General features: G+C 42.6%; 1 long non-coding RNA gene across 3 annotated transcripts in view; it reads right to left on the bottom strand.

Moving 5' to 3' along the window:
• Positions 1-16,362: 16,362 nt before the first annotated feature.
• LOC126926768 (uncharacterized) overlaps positions 16,363-21,828 on the bottom strand; it is a 187,323-nt gene continuing 181,857 nt past the window's right edge. For all 3 annotated transcript variants that reach the window (XR_007714851.1, XR_007714852.1, XR_007714853.1), the window contains exon 3: positions 16,363-16,440. This is a non-coding gene — a long non-coding RNA (uncharacterized LOC126926768). The remainder of the gene's footprint in view (positions 16,441-21,828) is intronic.

The following is a 21,828-nucleotide window of genomic DNA, read 5'->3' as shown; positions in this document are numbered from 1 at the left end:
ACACCTTTACGCGTCCCTCGCTTGCTGCGCTCGCTCGAAAACTATTGCCCAACCTAAAACCAATCCATCTTGCGTTCATTATTCGATATGGTGGCGACTTATTTCAAATTTGCGAACGTGTCGCACCGGTTCTAATGTTGGACTAGATTTTTACGAACGAGCGGACCGAGCGAGCAACGGTGACAATTTCCAAGCTATACATGTACCTTATATTGCCTTGCATTTGTTTCGTGTTATTGCCTAATTTTCTCAGACATTTCGGACATCACATTGCACTGTAGTATGTGGAAATAGTACTATTTATGTGAAACTATTCATAAACTGTAAACATTTGTCAGTAGGCAATAGGATAAAGACATCCGGCTCCTCGGGCTTGTGCGAATATTTCAATGTCCGTATGTGCCAAACCGTTGGTTTGTGACACACGTTAACGCGTCTCTCGCTCGCTGCGCTCGCTCGAAAGCTATAGCCTAACCCAAAACCATACATCTTGCGTTCATTATTCGATATGGTGGCGATATATTTCGAATTTGCGAACGTGTCGGATCGGTTGTGAAGGTTGGACTAGATTTTTACGAGCGCGCGGAGCGAGCGAGCAACGATCACAATTTCCAAGCTATACACATACCTTATATTGCCTTGCATTTGTTTCGTATATTAGCTAATTTTCTCAGCCATTTCTGACATCACGTTGCACTTTACTATGTGGAAATAGTACTATTTATGTGAAACTATTCATAAACTGTAAACATTTGTCAGTAGGCAATAGGATAAAGACTTCCGGCTCCTCGGGCTGGTGCGAATAATTCAATGTCCGTATGTGCCAAACCGTTGGTTTGTGACACACCTTTACGGGTCCCTCGCTCGCTGCGCTCGATCGAAAACTATTGCCCTACCTAAAACCATACATCTTGCGTTCATTATTCGATATGGTGGCGACATATATCGAATTTGCGAACGAGTCGCATCGGTTGTGAGGTTGGACTAGATTTTTACGAACGAGCGGACCGAGCGAGCAACGGTGACAATTTCCAAGCTATACATGTACCTTATATTGCCTTGCATTTGTTTCGTGTTATTGCCTAATTTTCTCAGACATTTCGGACATCACATTGCACTGTAGTATGTGGAAATAGTACTATTTATGTGAAACTATTCATAAACTGTAAACATTTGTCAGTAGGCAATAGGATAAAGACATCCGGCTCCTCGGGCTTGTGCGAATATTTCAATGTCCGTATATGCCAAACCGTTGGTTTGTGACACACGTTTACGCGTCTCTCGCTCGCTGCGCTCGCTCGAAAGCTATAGCCTAACCCAAAACCAATCCATCTGGCGTTCATTATTCGATATGGTGGCGACTTATTTCGAATTTGCGAAGGAGTCGCATCGGTTGTGAGTTTGGACTAGATTTTTACGAGAGAGCGGAGCGAGCGAGCAACGATCACAATTTCCAAGCTATACATATACCTTATATTGCCTTGCATTTGTTTCGTGTTATTAGCTAATTTTCTCAGCCATTTCTGACATCACGTTGCACTTTACTATGTGGAAATAGTACTATTTATGTGAAACTATTCATAAACTGTAAACATTTGTCAGTAGGCAATAGGATAAAGACTTCCGGCTCCTCGGGCTGGTGCGAATAATTCAATGTCCGTATGTGCCAAACCGTTGGTTTGTGACACACCTTTACGGGTCCCTCGCTCGCTGCGCTCGATCGAAAACTATTGCCCTACCTAAAACCATACATCTTGCGTTCATTATTCGATATGGTGGCGACATATATCGAATTTGCGAACGAGTCGCATCGGTTGTGAGGTTGGACTAGATTTTTACGAACGAGCGGACCGAGCGAGCAACGGTGACAGTTTCCAAGCTATACATGTACCTTATATTGCCTTGCATTTGTTTCGTGTTATTGCCTAATTTTCTCAGACATTTCGGACATCACATTGCACTGTAGTATGTGGAAATAGTACTATTTATGTGAAACTATTCATAAACTGTAAACATTTGTCAGTAGGCAATAGGATAAAGACATCCGGCTCCTCGGGCTTGTGCGAATATTTCAGTGTCCGTATGTGCCGAACCGTTGGTTTGTGACACACGTTTACGCGTCTCTCGCTCGCTGCGCTCGCTCGAAAGCTATAGCCTAACCCAAAACCATACATCTTGCGTTCATTATTCGATATGGTGGCGACATATATCGAATTTGCGAACGTGTCGGATCGGTTGTGAGGTTGGACTAGATTTTTACGAGCGAGCGGAGCGAGCGAATAAGGGTCATAATTTCCAAGCTATACATATACCTTATATTGCCTTGCATATGTTTCGTGTTATTACCTAATTTTGTCAGCCATTTCTGACATCACCTTGCACTGTAGTATGCGGAAATAGTACTATTTATGTGAAACTATTCATAACCTGTAAACATTTGTCAGTAGGCAATAGGATAAAGACTTCCGGCTCCTCGGGCTGGTGCGAATAATTCATTGTCCGTATATGCCGAACCGTTGGTATGTGACTCACCTTTACGCGTCCCTCGCTCGCTGAGCTCGCTCGAAATCTATTGCCCAACCTAAAACCAATCCATCTGGCGTTCATTATTCGATATGGTGGCGACTTATTTCGAATTTGCGAAGGAGTCGCATCGGTTGTGAGTTTGGACTAGATTTTTACGAGAGAGCGGAGCGAGCGAGCAACGATCACAATTTCCAAGCTATACATATACCTTATATTGCCTTGCATTTGTTTCGTGTTATTAGCTAATTTTCTCAGCCATTTCTGACATCACATTGCACTTTACTATGTGGAAATAGTACTATTTATGTGAAACTATTCATAAACTGTAAACATTTGTCAGTAGGCAATAGGATAAAGACTTCCGGCTCCTCGGGCTGGTGCGAATAATTCAATGTCCGTATGTGCCAAACCGTTGGTTTGTGACACACCTTTATGCGTCCCTCGCTCGCTGCGCTCGCTCGAAAACTATTGCCCTACCTAAAACCATACATCTTGCGTTCATTATTCGATATGGTGGCGACATATATCGAATTTGCGAACGAGTCGCCTCGGTTGTGAGGTTGGACTAGATTTTTACGAGCGAGCGGAGCGAGCGAATAACGGTCATCATTTCCAAGCTATACATATACCTTATATTGCCTTGCATATGTTTCATGTTATTACCTAATTTTGTCAGCCATTTCTGACATCACATTGCACTGTAGAATGTGGAAATAGTACTATTTATGTGAAACTATTCATAAACTGTAAACATTTGTCAGTAGGCAATTCGATAGAGACTTCCGGCTCCTCGGGGTGGTGCGTATATTTCAATGTCCGTATGTGCCAAACCGTTGGTTTGTGACATACCTTCTCGAGTCCATCGCTCCCTGCGACCGCTTGAAAACTACAACCTAACCTAAAACCAACCATTTTCGCATTCGTTATTCGATAAGGAGGCGACTAATTTCAAATTTGCGTACGTGTCGGATCGGTTGTGAGGTTGGACTCCATTTTTACGAGCGAGGGGAGCGAGCGAGCAACGATCACAATTTCCAAGCTATACATATACCTTATTTTGCCTTGCATATATTTCCAGTTATTACCTATTTTTGTCAGCAATTTCGGACATCACATTGCACTGTACTATGTTGAAATAGTGCTATTTATGTGAAACTATCGATAAACTGTAAACTTTTGTCAGTAGGTAATAGGATAAAGACTTTCGGCTCCTCGGTCTTGTGCGAATATTTCAATGTCCATATGTGCCAAACCGTTGGTTTGTGACACACCTTTACGCGTCTCTCCCTCGATGCGCTCGCTCGAAAGCTATAGCCTAACCTAAAACCATACATCTTGCGTCCATTATTCGATATGGTGGCGACATATTTCGAATTTGCGAACGTGTCGGATCGGTTGTGAGGTTGGACTAGATTTTTACGAGCGAGCGGAGCGAGCGAGCAACGATCACAATTTCCAAGCTATACATATACCTTATATTGCCTTGCATTTGTTTCGTATATTAGCTAATTTTCTCAGCCATTTCTGACATCACATTGAACTTTACTATGTGGAAATAGTACTATTTATGTGAAACTATTCATAAACTGTAAACATTTGTCAGTAGGCAATTCGATAAAGACTTCCGGCTCCTCGGGCTGGTGCGAATATTTCAATGTCCGTATGTGCCAAACCTTTGGTTTGTGACACACCTTTACGCGTCTCTCGCTCGCTGCGCTCGCTCGAAAGCTATAGCCTAACCTAAAACCATACATCTTGCGTTCATTATTCGATATAGTAGCGACATATATCGAATTTGAGAACGTGTCGGATCGGTTGTGAGGTTGGACTAGATTTTTACGAGCGAGCGGAGCGAGCGAATAGCGATCACAATTTCCAAGCTATACATATACCTTATATTGCCTTGCATTTGTTTCGTGTTATTACCTAATTTTCTCAGCCATTTCTGACATCACATTGCACTTTACTATGTGGAAATAGTACTATTTATGTGAAACTATTCATAAACTGTAAACATTTGTCAGTAGGCAATTCGATAGAGACTTCCGGCTCCTCGGGGTGGTGCGTATATTTCAATGTCCGTATGTGCCAAACCGTTGGTTTGTGACATACCTTCACGAGTCCATCGCTCCCTGCGACCGCTTGAAAACTACAACCTAACCTAAAACCAACCATTTTCGCATTCGTTATTCGATAAGGAGGCGACTTATTTCAAATTTGCGAACGTGTCGGATCGGTTATGAGGTTGGACTAGATTTTTACGAGCGAGCGTAGCGAGCGAGCAACGATCACAATTTCCAAGCTATACATATACCTTATATTGCCTTGCATATATTTCCAGTTATTACCTAATTGTGTCAGCGATTTCGGACCTCATGTTGCACTGTACTGTGTGGAAATAGTACTATTTATGTGAAACTATTGATAAACTGTAAACTTTTGTTAGTAGGCAATAGGATAAAGACTTCCAGCTCCTCGGGCTGGTGCGAATATTTCAGTGTCCCCATGTGCCAAACGGTTGGTTTGTGACACGCCTTTACGCGTCCCTCGCTCGCTGCGCTCGCTCGAAAACTATAGCCTAACCTAAAACCAATCCCTCTTGCGTCCGTCATTCGACATGGAGGCGACTAATTTCAAATTTGCGTACGTGTCGGATCGGTTGTGAGGTTGGACTCCATTTTTACGAGCGAGGGGAGCGAGCGAGCAACGATCACAATTTCCAAGCTATACATATACCTTATTTTGCCTTGCATATATTTCCAGTTATTACCTATTTTTGTCAGCAATTTCGGACATCACATTGCACTGTACTATGTTGAAATAGTGCTATTTATGTGAAACTATCGATAAACTGTAAACTTTTGTCAGTAGGCAATAGGATAAAGACTTCCGGCTCCTCGGGCTGGTGCGAATATTTCAGTGTCCCCATGTGCCAAACGGTTGGTTTGTGACACGCCTTTACGCGTCCCTCGCACGCTGCGCTCGCTCGAAAACTATAGCGTAACCTAAAACCAATCCCTCTTGCGTTCGTCATTCGACATGGAGGCGACTAATTTCAAATTTGGGAGCGTGTCTGATCGGTTGTGAGGTTCGAATAGTTTTTTACGAGCGAGAGGAGCGAGCGAGCAATGATTACAATTTCCAAGCTATACATATACCTTATATTGCCTTGCATATATTTTGTGTAATTACCTATTTTTGTCAGCAATTTCGGACATCACATTGCACTGTACTATGTGGAAATAGTACTATTTATATGAAACTATTGATAAACTGTAAACTTTTGTCAGTAGGCAATAGGATAAAGACTTCCGGCTCCGCGGGCTGGTGCGAATATTTCAATGTCCCCATGTGCCAAACGGTTGGTTTGTGACACGCCTTTACGCGTCCCTCGCTCGCTGCGCTCGCTCGAAAACTATAGCGTAACCTAAAACCAATCCCTCTTGCGTTCGTCATTCGACATGGAGGCGACTAATTTCAAATTTGGGAGCGTGTCGGATCGGTTGTGAGGTTGGACTAGATTTTTACGAGCGAGCGGAGCGAGCGAGCAACGATCACAATTTCCAAGCTATACATATACCTTATATTGCCTTGCATTTGTTTCGTGTTATTACCTAATTTTCTCAGCCATTTCGGACATCACATTACACTGTTGTATGTGGAAATAGTACTATATATGTGAAACTATTCATAAACTGTAAACATTTGTCAGTAGGCAATAAGATAAAGACTTCCGGCTCCTCGGGCTTGTGCGAATATTTCAATGTCCGTATGTGCCAAACCGTTGGTTTGTGACACACCTTTGCGCGTCTCTCGCTCGCTGCGCTCGCTCGAAAGCTATAGCCTAAACTAAAACCATACATCTTGCGTTCATTATTCGATATGGTGGCGACATATATCGAATTTGCGAACGTGTCGGATCGGTTGTGAGGTTGGACTAGATTTTTACGAGCGAGCGGAGCGAGCGAATAAGGGTCATAATTTCCAAGCTATACATATACCTTATATTGCCTTGCATATGTTTCGTGTTATTACCTAATTTTGTCAGCCATTTCTGACATCACCTTGCACTGTAGTATGTGGAAATAGTACTATTTATGTGAAACTATTCATAAACTGTAAACATTTGTCAGTAGGCAATAGGATAAAGACTTCCGGCTCCTCGGGCTGGTGCGAATAATTCGTTGTCCGTATGTGCCAAACCGTTGGTATGTGACTCACCTTTACGCGTCCCTCGCTCGCTGAGCTCGCTCGAAATCTATTGCCCAACCTAAAACCAATCCATCTTGCGTTCATTATTCGATATGGTGGCGACTTATTTCGAATTTGCGAAGGAGTCGCATCGGTTGTGAGGTTGGACTAGATTTTTACGAGAGAGCGGAGCGAGCGAGCAACGATCACAATTTCCAAGCTATACATATACCTTATATTGCCTTGCATTTGTTTCGTGTTATTAGCTAATTTTCTCAGCCATTTCTGACATCACATTGCACTTTACTATGTGGAAATAGTACTATTTATGTGAAACTATTCATAAACTGTAAACATTTGTCAGTAGGCAATAGGATAAAGACTTCCGGCTCCTCGGGCTGGTGCGAATAATTCAATGTCCGTATGTGCCAAACCGTTGGTTTGTGACACACCTTTATGCGTCCCTCGCTCGCTGCGCTCGCTCGAAAACTATTGCCCTACCTAAAACCATACATCTTGCGTTCATTATTCGATATGGTGGCGACATATATCGAATTTGCGAACGAGTCGCCTCGGTTGTGAGGTTGGACTAGATTTTTACGAGCGAGCGGAGCGAGCGAATAACGGTCATCATTTCCAAGCTATACATATACCTTATATTGCCTTGCATATGTTTCATGTTATTACCTAATTTTGTCAGCCATTTCTGACATCACATTGCACTGTAGAATGTGGAAATAGTACTATTTATGTGAAACTATTCATAAACTGTAAACATTTGTCAGTAGGCAATTGGATAAAGACTTCCGGCTCCTCGGGCTGGTGCGAATATTTCATTGTCCGTATGTGCCAAACCGTTGGTATGTGACTCACCTTTACGCGTCCCTCGCTCGCTGAGCTCGCTCGAAAACTATTGCCCAACCTAAAACCAATCCATCTTGCGTTCATTATTCGATATGGTGGCGACTTATTTCGAATTTGCGAAGGAGTCGCGTCGGTTGTGAGGTTGGACTAGATTTTTACGAGAGAGCGGAGCGAGCGAGCAACGATCACAATTTCTAAGCTATACATATACCTTATATTGCCTTGCATATATTTCGTGTTATTACCTAATTTTGTCAGCCATTTCTGACATCACATTGCACTTTACTATGTGGAAATAGTACTATTTATGTGAAACTATTCATAAACTGTAAACATTTGTCAGTAGGCAATAGGATAAAGACTTCCGGCTCCTCGGGCTGGTGCGAATAATTCAATGTCCGTATGTGCCAAACCGTTGGTTTGTGACAGAACTTTACGCGTCTCTCGCTCGCTGCGCTCGCTCGAAAGCTATAGCCTGACCTATCACCATACATCTTGCGTTCATTATTCGATATGGTGGCGACTTAATTCAAATTTGCGAACGTGTCGCACCGGTTCTAATGTTGGACTAGATTTTTACGAGCGAGCGGAGCGAGCGAGCAACGATCACAATTTCCAAGCTATACATATACCTTATATTGCCTTGCATTTGTTTCGTGTTATTACCTAATTTTCTCAGACATTTCGGACATCACATTGCACTGTAGTATGTGGAAATAGTACTATTTATGTGAAACTATTCATAAACTGTAAACATTTGTCAGTAGGCAATAGGATAAAGACATCCGGCTCCTCGGTCTTGTGCGAATATTTCAATGTCCATATGTGCCAAACCGTTGGTTTGTGACACACCTTTACGCGTGTCTCCCTCGATGCGCTCGCTCGAAAGCTATAGCCTAACCTAAAACCATACATCTTGCGTCCATTATTCGATATGGTGGCGATATATTTCGAATTTGCGAACGTGTCGGATCGGTTGTGAAGGTTGGACTAGATTTTTACGAGCGCGCGGAGCGAGCGAGCAACGATCACAATTTCCAAGCTATACACATACCTTATATTGCCTTGCATTTGTTTCGTATATTAGCTAATTTTCTCAGCCATTTCTGACATCACGTTGCACTTTACTATGTGGAAATAGTACCATTTATGTGAAACTATTCATAAACTGTAAACATTTGTCAGTAGGCAATAGGATAAAGACTTCCGGCTCCTCGGGCTGGTGCGAATAATTCAATGTCCGTATGTGCCAAACCGTTGGTTTGTGACACACCTTTACGGGTCCCTCGCTCGCTGCGCTCGATCGAAAACTATTGCCCTACCTAAAACCATACATCTTGCGTTCATTATTCGATATGGTGGCGACATATATCGAATTTGCGAACGAGTCGCATCGGTTGTGAGGTTGGACTAGATTTTTACGAACGAGCGGACCGAGCGAGCAACGGTGACAATTTCCAAGCTATACATGTACCTTATATTGCCTTGCATTTGTTTCGTGTTATTGCCTAATTTTCTCAGACATTTCGGACATCACGTTGCACTTTACTATGTGGAAATAGTACTATTTATGTGAAACTATTCATAAACTGTAAACATTTGTCAGTAGGCAATAGGATAAAGACTTCCGGCTCCTCGGGCTGGTGCGAATAATTCAATGTCCGTATGTGCCAAACCGTTGGTTTGTGACACACCTTTACGGGTCCCTCGCTCGCTGCGCTCGATCGAAAACTATTGCCCTACCTAAAACCATACATCTTGCGTTCATTATTCGATATGGTGGCGACATATATCGAATTTGCGAACGAGTCGCATCGGTTGTGAGGTTGGACTAGATTTTTACGAACGAGCGGACCGAGCGAGCAACGGTGACAATTTCCAAGCTATACATGTACCTTATATTGCCTTGCATTTGTTTCGTGTTATTGCCTAATTTTCTCAGACATTTCGGACATCACATTGCACTGTAGTATGTGGAAATAGTACTATTTATGTGAAACTATTCATAAACTGTATACATTTCTCAGTAGGCAATTCGATAAAGACCTCCGGCTCCTCGGGCTCGTGCGAATATTTCATTGTCCGTATGTGCCAAACCGTTGGTTTGTGACTCACCTTTACGCGTCGCTCGCTCGCTGAGCTCGCTCGAAAACTATTGCCCAACCTAAAACCATTCAATCTTGCGTTCATTATTCGATATGGTGGCGACTTATTTCAAATTTGCGAACGTGTCGCATCGGTTGTTAGGTTGGACTAGATTTTTACGAGCGTGCGGAGCGAGCGAGCAACGATCAGAATTTCCAAGATATACATATACCTTATATTGCCTTGCATTTGTTTCGTGTTATTACCTAATTTTCTCAGCCATTTCGGACATCACATTGCACTGTAGTATGTGGAAATAGTACTATTTATGTGAAACTATTCATAAACTGTAAACATTTGTCAGTAGGCAATAGGATAAAGACATCCGGCTCCTCGGGCTTGTGCGAATATTTCAATGTCCGTATGTGCCAAACCGTTGGTTTGTGACACACGTTTACGCGTCTCTCGCTCGCTGCGCTCGCTCGAAAGCTATAGCCTAACCCAAAACCATACATCTTGCGTTCATTATTCGATATGGTGGCGACATATATCGAATTTGCGAACGTGTCGGATCGGTTGTGAGGTTGGACTAGATTTTTACGAGCGAGCGGAGCGAGCGAGCAACGATCACAATTTCCAAGCTATACATATACCTTATATTGCCTTGCATTTGTTTCGTGTTATTACCTAATTTTCTCAGCCATTTCGGACATCACATTGCACTGTAGTATGTGGAAATAGTACTATTTATGTGAAACTATTCATAAACTGCAAACATTTGTCAGTAGGCAATAGGATAAAGACATCCGGCTCCTCGGGCTTGTGCGAATATTTCAATGTCCGTATGTGCCAAACCGTTGGTTTGTGACACACCTTTACGCGTCTCTCGCTCGCTGCGCTCGCTCGAAAGCTATAGCCTAACCCAAAACCATACATCTTGCGTTCATTATTAGATATGGTGGCGACATATATCGAATTTGCGAACGTGTCGGATCGGTTGTGAGGTTGGACTAGATTTTTACGAGCGAGCGGAGCGAGCGAGCAACGATCACAATTTCCAAGCTATACATATACCTTATATTGCCTTGCATTTGTTTCGTGTTATTACCTAATTTTCTCAGCCATTTCTGACATAACATTGCACTTTACTATGTGGAAATAGTACGATTTATGTGAAACTATTCATAAACTCTAAACATTTGTCAGTAGGCAATAAGATAAAGACTTCCCGCTCCTCGGGCTGGTGCGAATAATTCAATGTCCGTATGTGCCAAACCGTTGGTTTGTGACACACCTTTACGCGTCCCTCGCTTGCTGCGCTCGCTCGAAAACTATTGCCCAACCTAAAACCAATCCATCTTGCGTTCATTATTCGATATGGTGGCGACTTATTTCAAATTTGCGAACGTGTCGCACCGGTTCTAATGTTGGACTAGATTTTTACGAACGAGCGGACCGAGCGAGCAACGGTGACAATTTCCAAGCTATACATGTACCTTATATTGCCTTGCATTTGTTTCGTGTTATTGCCTAATTTTCTCAGACATTTCGGACATCACATTGCACTGTAGTATGTGGAAATAGTACTATTTATGTGAAACTATTCATAAACTGTAAACATTTGTCAGTAGGCAATAGGATAAAGACATCCGGCTCCTCGGGCTTGTGCGAATATTTCAATGTCCGTATGTGCCAAACCGTTGGTTTGTGACACACGTTAACGCGTCTCTCGCTCGCTGCGCTCGCTCGAAAGCTATAGCCTAACCCAAAACCATACATCTTGCGTTCATTATTCGATATGGTGGCGATATATTTCGAATTTGCGAACGTGTCGGATCGGTTGTGAAGGTTGGACTAGATTTTTACGAGCGCGCGGAGCGAGCGAGCAACGATCACAATTTCCAAGCTATACACATACCTTATATTGCCTTGCATTTGTTTCGTATATTAGCTAATTTTCTCAGCCATTTCTGACATCACGTTGCACTTTACTATGTGGAAATAGTACTATTTATGTGAAACTATTCATAAACTGTAAACATTTGTCAGTAGGCAATAGGATAAAGACTTCCGGCTCCTCGGGCTGGTGCGAATAATTCAATGTCCGTATGTGCCAAACCGTTGGTTTGTGACACACCTTTACGGGTCCCTCGCTCGCTGCGCTCGATCGAAAACTATTGCCCTACCTAAAACCATACATCTTGCGTTCATTATTCGATATGGTGGCGACATATATCGAATTTGCGAACGAGTCGCATCGGTTGTGAGGTTGGACTAGATTTTTACGAACGAGCGGACCGAGCGAGCAACGGTGACAATTTCCAAGCTATACATGTACCTTATATTGCCTTGCATTTGTTTCGTGTTATTGCCTAATTTTCTCAGACATTTCGGACATCACATTGCACTGTAGTATGTGGAAATAGTACTATTTATGTGAAACTATTCATAAACTGTAAACATTTGTCAGTAGGCAATAGGATAAAGACATCCGGCTCCTCGGGCTTGTGCGAATATTTCAATGTCCGTATATGCCAAACCGTTGGTTTGTGACACACGTTTACGCGTCTCTCGCTCGCTGCGCTCGCTCGAAAGCTATAGCCTAACCCAAAACCAATCCATCTGGCGTTCATTATTCGATATGGTGGCGACTTATTTCGAATTTGCGAAGGAGTCGCATCGGTTGTGAGTTTGGACTAGATTTTTACGAGAGAGCGGAGCGAGCGAGCAACGATCACAATTTCCAAGCTATACATATACCTTATATTGCCTTGCATTTGTTTCGTGTTATTAGCTAATTTTCTCAGCCATTTCTGACATCACGTTGCACTTTACTATGTGGAAATAGTACTATTTATGTGAAACTATTCATAAACTGTAAACATTTGTCAGTAGGCAATAGGATAAAGACTTCCGGCTCCTCGGGCTGGTGCGAATAATTCAATGTCCGTATGTGCCAAACCGTTGGTTTGTGACACACCTTTACGGGTCCCTCGCTCGCTGCGCTCGATCGAAAACTATTGCCCTACCTAAAACCATACATCTTGCGTTCATTATTCGATATGGTGGCGACATATATCGAATTTGCGAACGAGTCGCATCGGTTGTGAGGTTGGACTAGATTTTTACGAACGAGCGGACCGAGCGAGCAACGGTGACAGTTTCCAAGCTATACATGTACCTTATATTGCCTTGCATTTGTTTCGTGTTATTGCCTAATTTTCTCAGACATTTCGGACATCACATTGCACTGTAGTATGTGGAAATAGTACTATTTATGTGAAACTATTCATAAACTGTAAACATTTGTCAGTAGGCAATAGGATAAAGACATCCGGCTCCTCGGGCTTGTGCGAATATTTCAGTGTCCGTATGTGCCGAACCGTTGGTTTGTGACACACGTTTACGCGTCTCTCGCTCGCTGCGCTCGCTCGAAAGCTATAGCCTAACCCAAAACCATACATCTTGCGTTCATTATTCGATATGGTGGCGACATATATCGAATTTGCGAACGTGTCGGATCGGTTGTGAGGTTGGACTAGATTTTTACGAGCGAGCGGAGCGAGCGAATAAGGGTCATAATTTCCAAGCTATACATATACCTTATATTGCCTTGCATATGTTTCGTGTTATTACCTAATTTTGTCAGCCATTTCTGACATCACCTTGCACTGTAGTATGCGGAAATAGTACTATTTATGTGAAACTATTCATAACCTGTAAACATTTGTCAGTAGGCAATAGGATAAAGACTTCCGGCTCCTCGGGCTGGTGCGAATAATTCATTGTCCGTATATGCCGAACCGTTGGTATGTGACTCACCTTTACGCGTCCCTCGCTCGCTGAGCTCGCTCGAAATCTATTGCCCAACCTAAAACCAATCCATCTGGCGTTCATTATTCGATATGGTGGCGACTTATTTCGAATTTGCGAAGGAGTCGCATCGGTTGTGAGTTTGGACTAGATTTTTACGAGAGAGCGGAGCGAGCGAGCAACGATCACAATTTCCAAGCTATACATATACCTTATATTGCCTTGCATTTGTTTCGTGTTATTAGCTAATTTTCTCAGCCATTTCTGACATCACATTGCACTTTACTATGTGGAAATAGTACTATTTATGTGAAACTATTCATAAACTGTAAACATTTGTCAGTAGGCAATAGGATAAAGACTTCCGGCTCCTCGGGCTGGTGCGAATAATTCAATGTCCGTATGTGCCAAACCGTTGGTTTGTGACACACCTTTATGCGTCCCTCGCTCGCTGCGCTCGCTCGAAAACTATTGCCCTACCTAAAACCATACATCTTGCGTTCATTATTCGATATGGTGGCGACATATATCGAATTTGCGAACGAGTCGCCTCGGTTGTGAGGTTGGACTAGATTTTTACGAGCGAGCGGAGCGAGCGAATAACGGTCATCATTTCCAAGCTATACATATACCTTATATTGCCTTGCATATGTTTCATGTTATTACCTAATTTTGTCAGCCATTTCTGACATCACATTGCACTGTAGAATGTGGAAATAGTACTATTTATGTGAAACTATTCATAAACTGTAAACATTTGTCAGTAGGCAATTCGATAGAGACTTCCGGCTCCTCGGGGTGGTGCGTATATTTCAATGTCCGTATGTGCCAAACCGTTGGTTTGTGACATACCTTCTCGAGTCCATCGCTCCCTGCGACCGCTTGAAAACTACAACCTAACCTAAAACCAACCATTTTCGCATTCGTTATTCGATAAGGAGGCGACTAATTTCAAATTTGCGTACGTGTCGGATCGGTTGTGAGGTTGGACTCCATTTTTACGAGCGAGGGGAGCGAGCGAGCAACGATCACAATTTCCAAGCTATACATATACCTTATTTTGCCTTGCATATATTTCCAGTTATTACCTATTTTTGTCAGCAATTTCGGACATCACATTGCACTGTACTATGTTGAAATAGTGCTATTTATGTGAAACTATCGATAAACTGTAAACTTTTGTCAGTAGGCAATAGGATAAAGACTTCCGGCTCCTCGGGCTGGTGCGAATATTTCAGTGTCCCCATGTGCCAAACGGTTGGTTTGTGACACGCCTTTACGCGTCCCTCGCTCGCTGCGCTCGCTCGAAAACTATAGCGTAACCTAAAACCAATCCCTCTTGCGTTCGTTATTCGACATGGAGGCGACTAATTTCAAATTTGGGAGCGTGTCTGATCGGTTGTGAGGTTCGAATAGTTTTTTACGAGCGAGAGGAGCGAGCGAGCAATGATTACAATTTCCAAGCTATACATATACCTTATATTGCCTTGCATATATTTTGTGTAATTACCTATTTTTGTCAGCAATTTCGGACATCACATTGCACTGTACTATGTGGAAATAGTACTATTTATATGAAACTATTGATAAACTGTAAACTTTTGTCAGTAGGCAATAGGATAAAGACTTCCGGCTCCGCGGGCTGGTGCGAATATTTCAATGTCCCCATGTGCCAAACGGTTGGTTTGTGACACGCCTTTACGCGTCCCTCGCTCGCTGCGCTCGCTCGAAAACTATAGCGTAACCTAAAACCAATCCCTCTTGCGTTCGTCATTCGACATGGAGGCGACTAATTTCAAATTTGGGAGCGTGTCGCATCGGTTGTTAGGTTGGACTAGATTTTTACGAGCGAGCGGAGCGAGCGGGCAACGATCACAATTTCCAAGGTATACATATACCTTATATTGCCTTGCATTTGTTTCGTGTTATTACCTAATTTTCTCAGCCATTTCGGACATCACATTACACTGTTGTATGTGGAAATAGTACTATATATGTGAAACTATTCATAAACTGTAAACATTTGTCAGTAGGCAATAAGATAAAGACTTCCGGCTCCTCGGGCTTGTGCGAATATTTCAATGTCCGTATGTGCCAAACCGTTGGTTTGTGACACACCTTTACGCGTCTCTCGCTCGCTGCGCTCGCTCGAAAGCTATAGCCTAACCTAAAACCATACATCTTGCGTTCATTATTCGATATGGTGGCGACATATATCGAATTTGCGAACGTGTCGGATCGGTTGTGAGGTTGGACTAGATTTTTACGAGCGAGCGGAGCGAGCGAATAAGGGTCATAATTTCCAAGCTATACATATACCTTATATTGCCTTGCATATGTTTCGTGTTATTACCTAATTTTGTCAGCCATTTCTGACATCACCTTGCACTGTAGTATGTGGAAATAGTACTATTTATGTGAAACTATTCATAAACTGTAAACATTTGTCAGTAGGCAATAGGATAAAGACTTCCGGCTCCTCGGGCTGGTGCGAATAATTCATTGTCCGTATGTGCCAAACCGTTGGTATGTGACTCACCTTTACGCGTCCCTCGCTCGCTGAGCTCGCTCGAAATCTATTGCCCAACCTAAAACCAATCCATCTTGCGTTCATTATTCGATATGGTGGCGACTTATTTCGAATTTGCGAAGGAGTCGCATCGGTTGTGAGGTTGGACTAGATTTTTACGAGAGAGCGGAGCGAGCGAGCAACGATCACAATTTCCAAGCTATACATATACCTTATATTGCCTTGCATTTGTTTCGTGTTATTAGCTAATTTTCTCAGCCATTTCTGACATCACATTGCACTTTACTATGTGGAAATAGTACGATTTATGTGAAACTATTCATAAACTGTAAACATTTGTCAGTAGGCAATTCGATAAAGACTTCCGGCTCCTCGGGCTGTTGCGAATACTTCAATGTCCGTATGTGCCAAACCGTTGGTTTGTGACACACCTTTGCGCGTCTCTCGCTCGCTGCGCTCGCTCGAAAGCTATAGCCTAACCTAAAACCATACATCTTGCGTCCATTATTCGATATGGTGGCGACATACATCGAATTTGCGAACGTGTCGGATCGGTTGTGAGGTTGGACTAGATTTTTACGAGCGAGCGGAGCGAGCGAGCAACGATCACAATTTCCAAGCTATACATATACCTTATATTGCCTTGTATTTGTTTCGCGTTATTACCTAATTTTCTCAGACATTTCGGACATCACATTGCACTGTAGTATTTAGAAGTAGTACTATTTATGTGAAGCTATTCATAAACTGTAAACATTTGTCAGTAGGCAATTCGATAAAGACTTCCGGCTCCTCGGGCTGGTGCGAATAATTCAATGTCCGTATGTGCCAAACCGTTGGTTTGTGACACACCTTTACGCGTCCCTCGCTTGCTGCGCTCGCTCGAAAACTATTGCCCAACCTAAAACCAATCCATCTTGCGTTCATTATTCGATATGGTGGCGACATATATCGAATTTGCGAACGAGTCGCATCGGTTGTGAGGTTGGACTAGATTTTTACGAACGAGCGGACCGAGCGAGCAACGGTGACAATTTCCAAGCTATACATGTACCTTATATTGCCTTGCATTTGTTTCGTGTTATTACCTAATTTTCTCAGACATTTCGGACATCATATTGCACTGTAGTATGTGGAAATAGTACTATTTATGTGAAACTATTCATAAACTGTAAACATTTGTCAGTAGGCAATAGGATAAAAACTTCCGGCTCCTCGGGCTTGTGCGAATATTTCAATGTCCGTATGTGCCAAACCGTTGGTTTGTGACACACCTTTACGCGTCTCTCGCTCGATGCGCTCGCTCGAAAGCTATAGCCTAACCTAAAACCATACATCTTGCGTTCATTATTCGATATGGTGGTGACATATATCGAATTTGCGAACGAGTCGCATCGGTTGTGAGGTTGGACTAGATTTTTACGAGCGAGCGGAGCGAGCGAGCAATGGTGAGAATTTCCAAGCTATACATATACCTTATATTGCCTTGCATTTGTTTCGTGTTATTGCCTAATTTTCTCAGACATTTCGGACATCACATTGCACTGTAGTATGTGGAAATAGTACTATTTATGTGAAACTATTCATAAACTGTATACATTTCTCAGTAGGCAATTCGATAAAGACCACCGGCTCCTCGGGCTGGTGCGAATATTTCATTGTCCGTATGTGCCAAACCGTTGGTTTGTGACTCACCTTTACGCGTCGCTCGCTCGCTGAGCTCGCTCGAAAACTATTGCCCAACCTAAAACCATTCAATCTTGCGTTCATTATTCGATATGGTGGCGACTTATTTCAAATTTGCGAACGTGTCGCATCGGTTGTTAGGTTGGACTAGATTTTTACGAGCGTGCGGAGCGAGCGAGCAACGATCAGAATTTCCAAGATATACATATACCTTATATTGCCTTGCATTTGTTTCGTGTTATTACCTAATCTTCTCAGCCATTTCTGACATCACATTGCACTTTACTATGTGCAAATAGTACTATTTTTGTGAAACTATTCATAAACTGTAAACATTTGTCAGTAGGCAATTCGATAAAGACTTCCGGCTCCTCGGGCTGGTGCGAATATTTCAATGTCCGTATGTGCCAAACCGTTGGTTTGAGACACACCTTTACGTGTCCCTCGCTCGCTGCGCTCGCTCGAAAACTATTGCCCAACCTAAAACCAATCCATCTTGCGTTCATTATTCGATATGGTGGCGACTTATTTCAAATTTGCGAACGTGTCGCATCGGTTGTTATGATGGACTAGATTTTTACGAGCGAGCGGAGCGAGCGAGCAACGATCACAATTTCCAAGCTATACATATACCTTATATTGCCTTGTATTTGTTTCGTGTTATTACCTAATTTTCTCAGACATTTCGGACATCACATTGCACTGTAGTATGTAGAAGTAGTACTATTTATGTGAAGCTATTCATAAACTGTAAACATTTGTCAGTAGGCAATAGGATAAAGACTTCCGGCTCCTCGGGCTGGTGCGAATAATTCAATGTCCGTATGTGCCAAACCGTTGGTTTGTGACACACCTTTACGGGTCCCTCGCTCGCTGGGCTCGATCGAAAACTATTGCCCTACCTAAAACCATACATCTTGCGTTCATTATTCGATATGGTGGTGACATATATCGAATTTGCGAACGAGTCGCATCGGTTGTGAGGTTGGACTAGATTTTTACGAACGAGCGGACCGAGCGAGCAACGGTGACAATTTCCAAGCTATACATGTACCTTATATTGCCTTGCATTTGTTTCGTGTTATTACCTAATTTTCTCAGACATTTCGGACATCATATTGCACTGTAGTATGTGGAAATAGTACTATTTATGTGAAACTATTCATAAACTGTAAACATTTGTCAGTAGGCAATAGGATAAAAACTTCCGGCTCCTCGGGCTTGTGCGAATATTTCAATGTCCGTATGTGCCAAACCGTTGGTTTGTGACACACCTTTACGCGTCTCTCGCTCGATGCGCTCGCTCGAAAGCTATAGCCTAACCTAAAACCATACATCTTGCGCCCATTATTCGATATGGTGGCGACATATATCGAATTTTCGAACGTGTCGCATCGGTTGTGAGGTTGGACTAGATTTTTACGAGCGAGCGGAGCGAGCGAGCAACGATCACAATTTCCAAGCTATACATATACCTTATATTGCCGTGCATATATTTCGTGTTATTACCTAATTTTCTCAGCCATTTCTGACATCACATTGCACTTTACTATGTGGAAATAGTACTATTTATGTGAAACTATTCATAAACTGTAAACATTTGTCAGTAGGCAATAAGATAAAGACTTCCCGCTCCTCGGGCTGGTGCGAATAATTCAATGTCCGTATGTGCCAAACCGTTGGTTTGTGACACACCTTTACGCGTCCCTCGCTTGCTGCGCTCGCTCGAAAACTATTGCCCAACCTAAAACCAATCCATCTTGCGTTCATTATTCGATATGGTGGCGACTTATTTCAAATTTGCGAACGTGTCGCACCGGTTGTAATGTTGGACTAGATTTTTACGAGCGAGAGGGGCGAGCGAGCAACGATCACAATTTCCAAGCTATACATATACCTTATATTGCCTTGCATTTGTTTCGTGTTATTACCTAATTTTCTCAGACATTTCGGACATCACATTGCACTGTAGTATGTGGAAATAGTACTATTTATGTGAAACTATTCATAAACTGTAAACATTTGTCAGTAGGCAATAGGATAAAGACTTCCGGCTCCTCGGGCTTGTGCGAATATTTCAATGTCCGTATGTGCCAAACCGTTGGTTTGTGACAGAACTTTACGCGTCTCTCCCTCGATGCGCTCGCTCGAAAGCTATAGCCTTCCTAAAACCATACATCTTGCGTCCATTATTCGATATGGTGGCGACATATTTCGAATTTGCGAACGTGTCGGATCGGTTGTGAGGTTGGACTAGATTTTTACGAGCGAGCGGAGCGAGCGAGCAACGATCACAATTTCCAAGCTATACATATACCTTATATTGCCTTGCATTTGTTTCGTATATTAGCTAATTTTCTCAGCCATTTCTGACATCACATTGCACTTTACTATGTGGAAATAGTACTATTTATGTGAAACTATTCATAAACTGTAAACATTTGTCAGTAGGCAATAGGATAAAGACTTCCGGCTCCTCGGGCTTGTGCGAATATTTCAATGTCCGTATGTGCCAAACCGTTGGTTTGTGACAGAACTTTACGCGTCTCTCGCTCGCTGCGCTCGCTCGAAAGCTATAGCCTGACCTATCACCATACATCTTGCGTTCATTATTCGATATGGTGGCGACATATATCGAATTTGCGAACGTGTCGGATCGGTTGTGAGGTTGGACTAGATTTTTACGAGCGAGCGGAGCGAGCGAGCAACGATCACAATTTCCAAGCTATACATATACCTTATATTGCCTTGCATTTGTTTCGTGTTATTACCTAATTTTCTCAGCCATTTCTGACATCACATTGCACTTTACTATGTGGAAATAGTACTATTTATGTGAAACTATTCATAAACTGTAAACATTTGTCAGTAGGCAATAAGATAAAGACTTCCCGCTCCTCGGGCTGGTGCGAATAATTCAATGTCCGTATGTGCCAAACCGTTGGTTTGTGACACATCTTTACGCGTCCCTCGCTTGCTGCGCTCGCTCGAAAACTATTGCCCAACCTAAAACCAATCCATCTTGCGTTCATTATTCGATATGGTGGCGACTTATTTCAAATTTGCGAACGTGTCGCACCGGTTGTAATGTTGGACTAGATTTTTACGAGCGAGCGGAGCGAGCGAGCAACGATCACAATTTCCAAGCTATACATATACCTTATATTGCCTTGCATTTGTTTCGTGTTATTACCTAATTTTCTCAGACATTTCGGACATCACATTGCACTGTAGTATGTGGAAATAGTACTATTTATGTGAAACTATTCATAAACTGTAAACATTTGTCAGTAGGCAATAGGATAAAGACTTCCGGCTCCTCGGTCTTGTGCGAATATTTCAATGTCCATATGTGCCAAACCGTTGGTTTGTGACACACCTTTACGCGTCTCTCCCTCGATGCACTCGCTCGAAAGCTATAGCCTAACCTAAAACCATACATCTTGCGTCCATTATTCGATATGGTGGCGACATATTTCGAATTTGCGAACGTGTCGGATCGGTTGTGAGGTTGGACTTGATTTTTACGAGCGAGCGGAGCGAGCGAGCAACGATCACAATTTCCAAGCTATACATATACCTTATATTGCCTTGCATTTGTTTCGTATATTAGCTAATTTTCTCAGCCATTTCTGACATCACATTGCACTTTACTATGTGGAAATAGTACTATTTATGTGAAACTATTCATAAACTGTAAACATTTGTCAGTAGGCAATAGGATAAAGACTTCCGGCTCCTCGGGCTGGTGCGAATAATTCAATGTCCGTATGTGCCAAACCGTTGGTTTGTGACACACCTTTACGGGTCCCTCGCTCGCTGCGCTCGATCGAAAACTATTGCCCTACCTAAAACCATACATCTTGCGTCCATTATTCGATATGGTGGCGACATATTTCGAATTTGCGAACGTGTCGGATCGGTTGTGAGGTTGGACTAGATTTTTACGAGCGAGCGGAGCGAGCGAGCAACGATCACAATTTCCAAGCTATACATATACCTTATATTGCCTTGCATTTGTTTCGTATATTAGCTAATTTTCTCAGCCATTTCTGACATCACATTGCACTTTACTATGTGGAAATAGTACTATTTATGTGAAACTATTCATAAACTGTAAACTTTTGTCAGTA

Source organism: Bombus affinis, unplaced genomic scaffold (genome assembly GCF_024516045.1).
Source record: "Bombus affinis isolate iyBomAffi1 unplaced genomic scaffold, iyBomAffi1.2 ctg00000058.1, whole genome shotgun sequence".
Classification (NCBI taxonomy): Eukaryota; Metazoa; Arthropoda; class Insecta; order Hymenoptera; family Apidae; genus Bombus; species Bombus affinis.
This window is presented reverse-complemented; position numbering and strand designations above follow the sequence as displayed.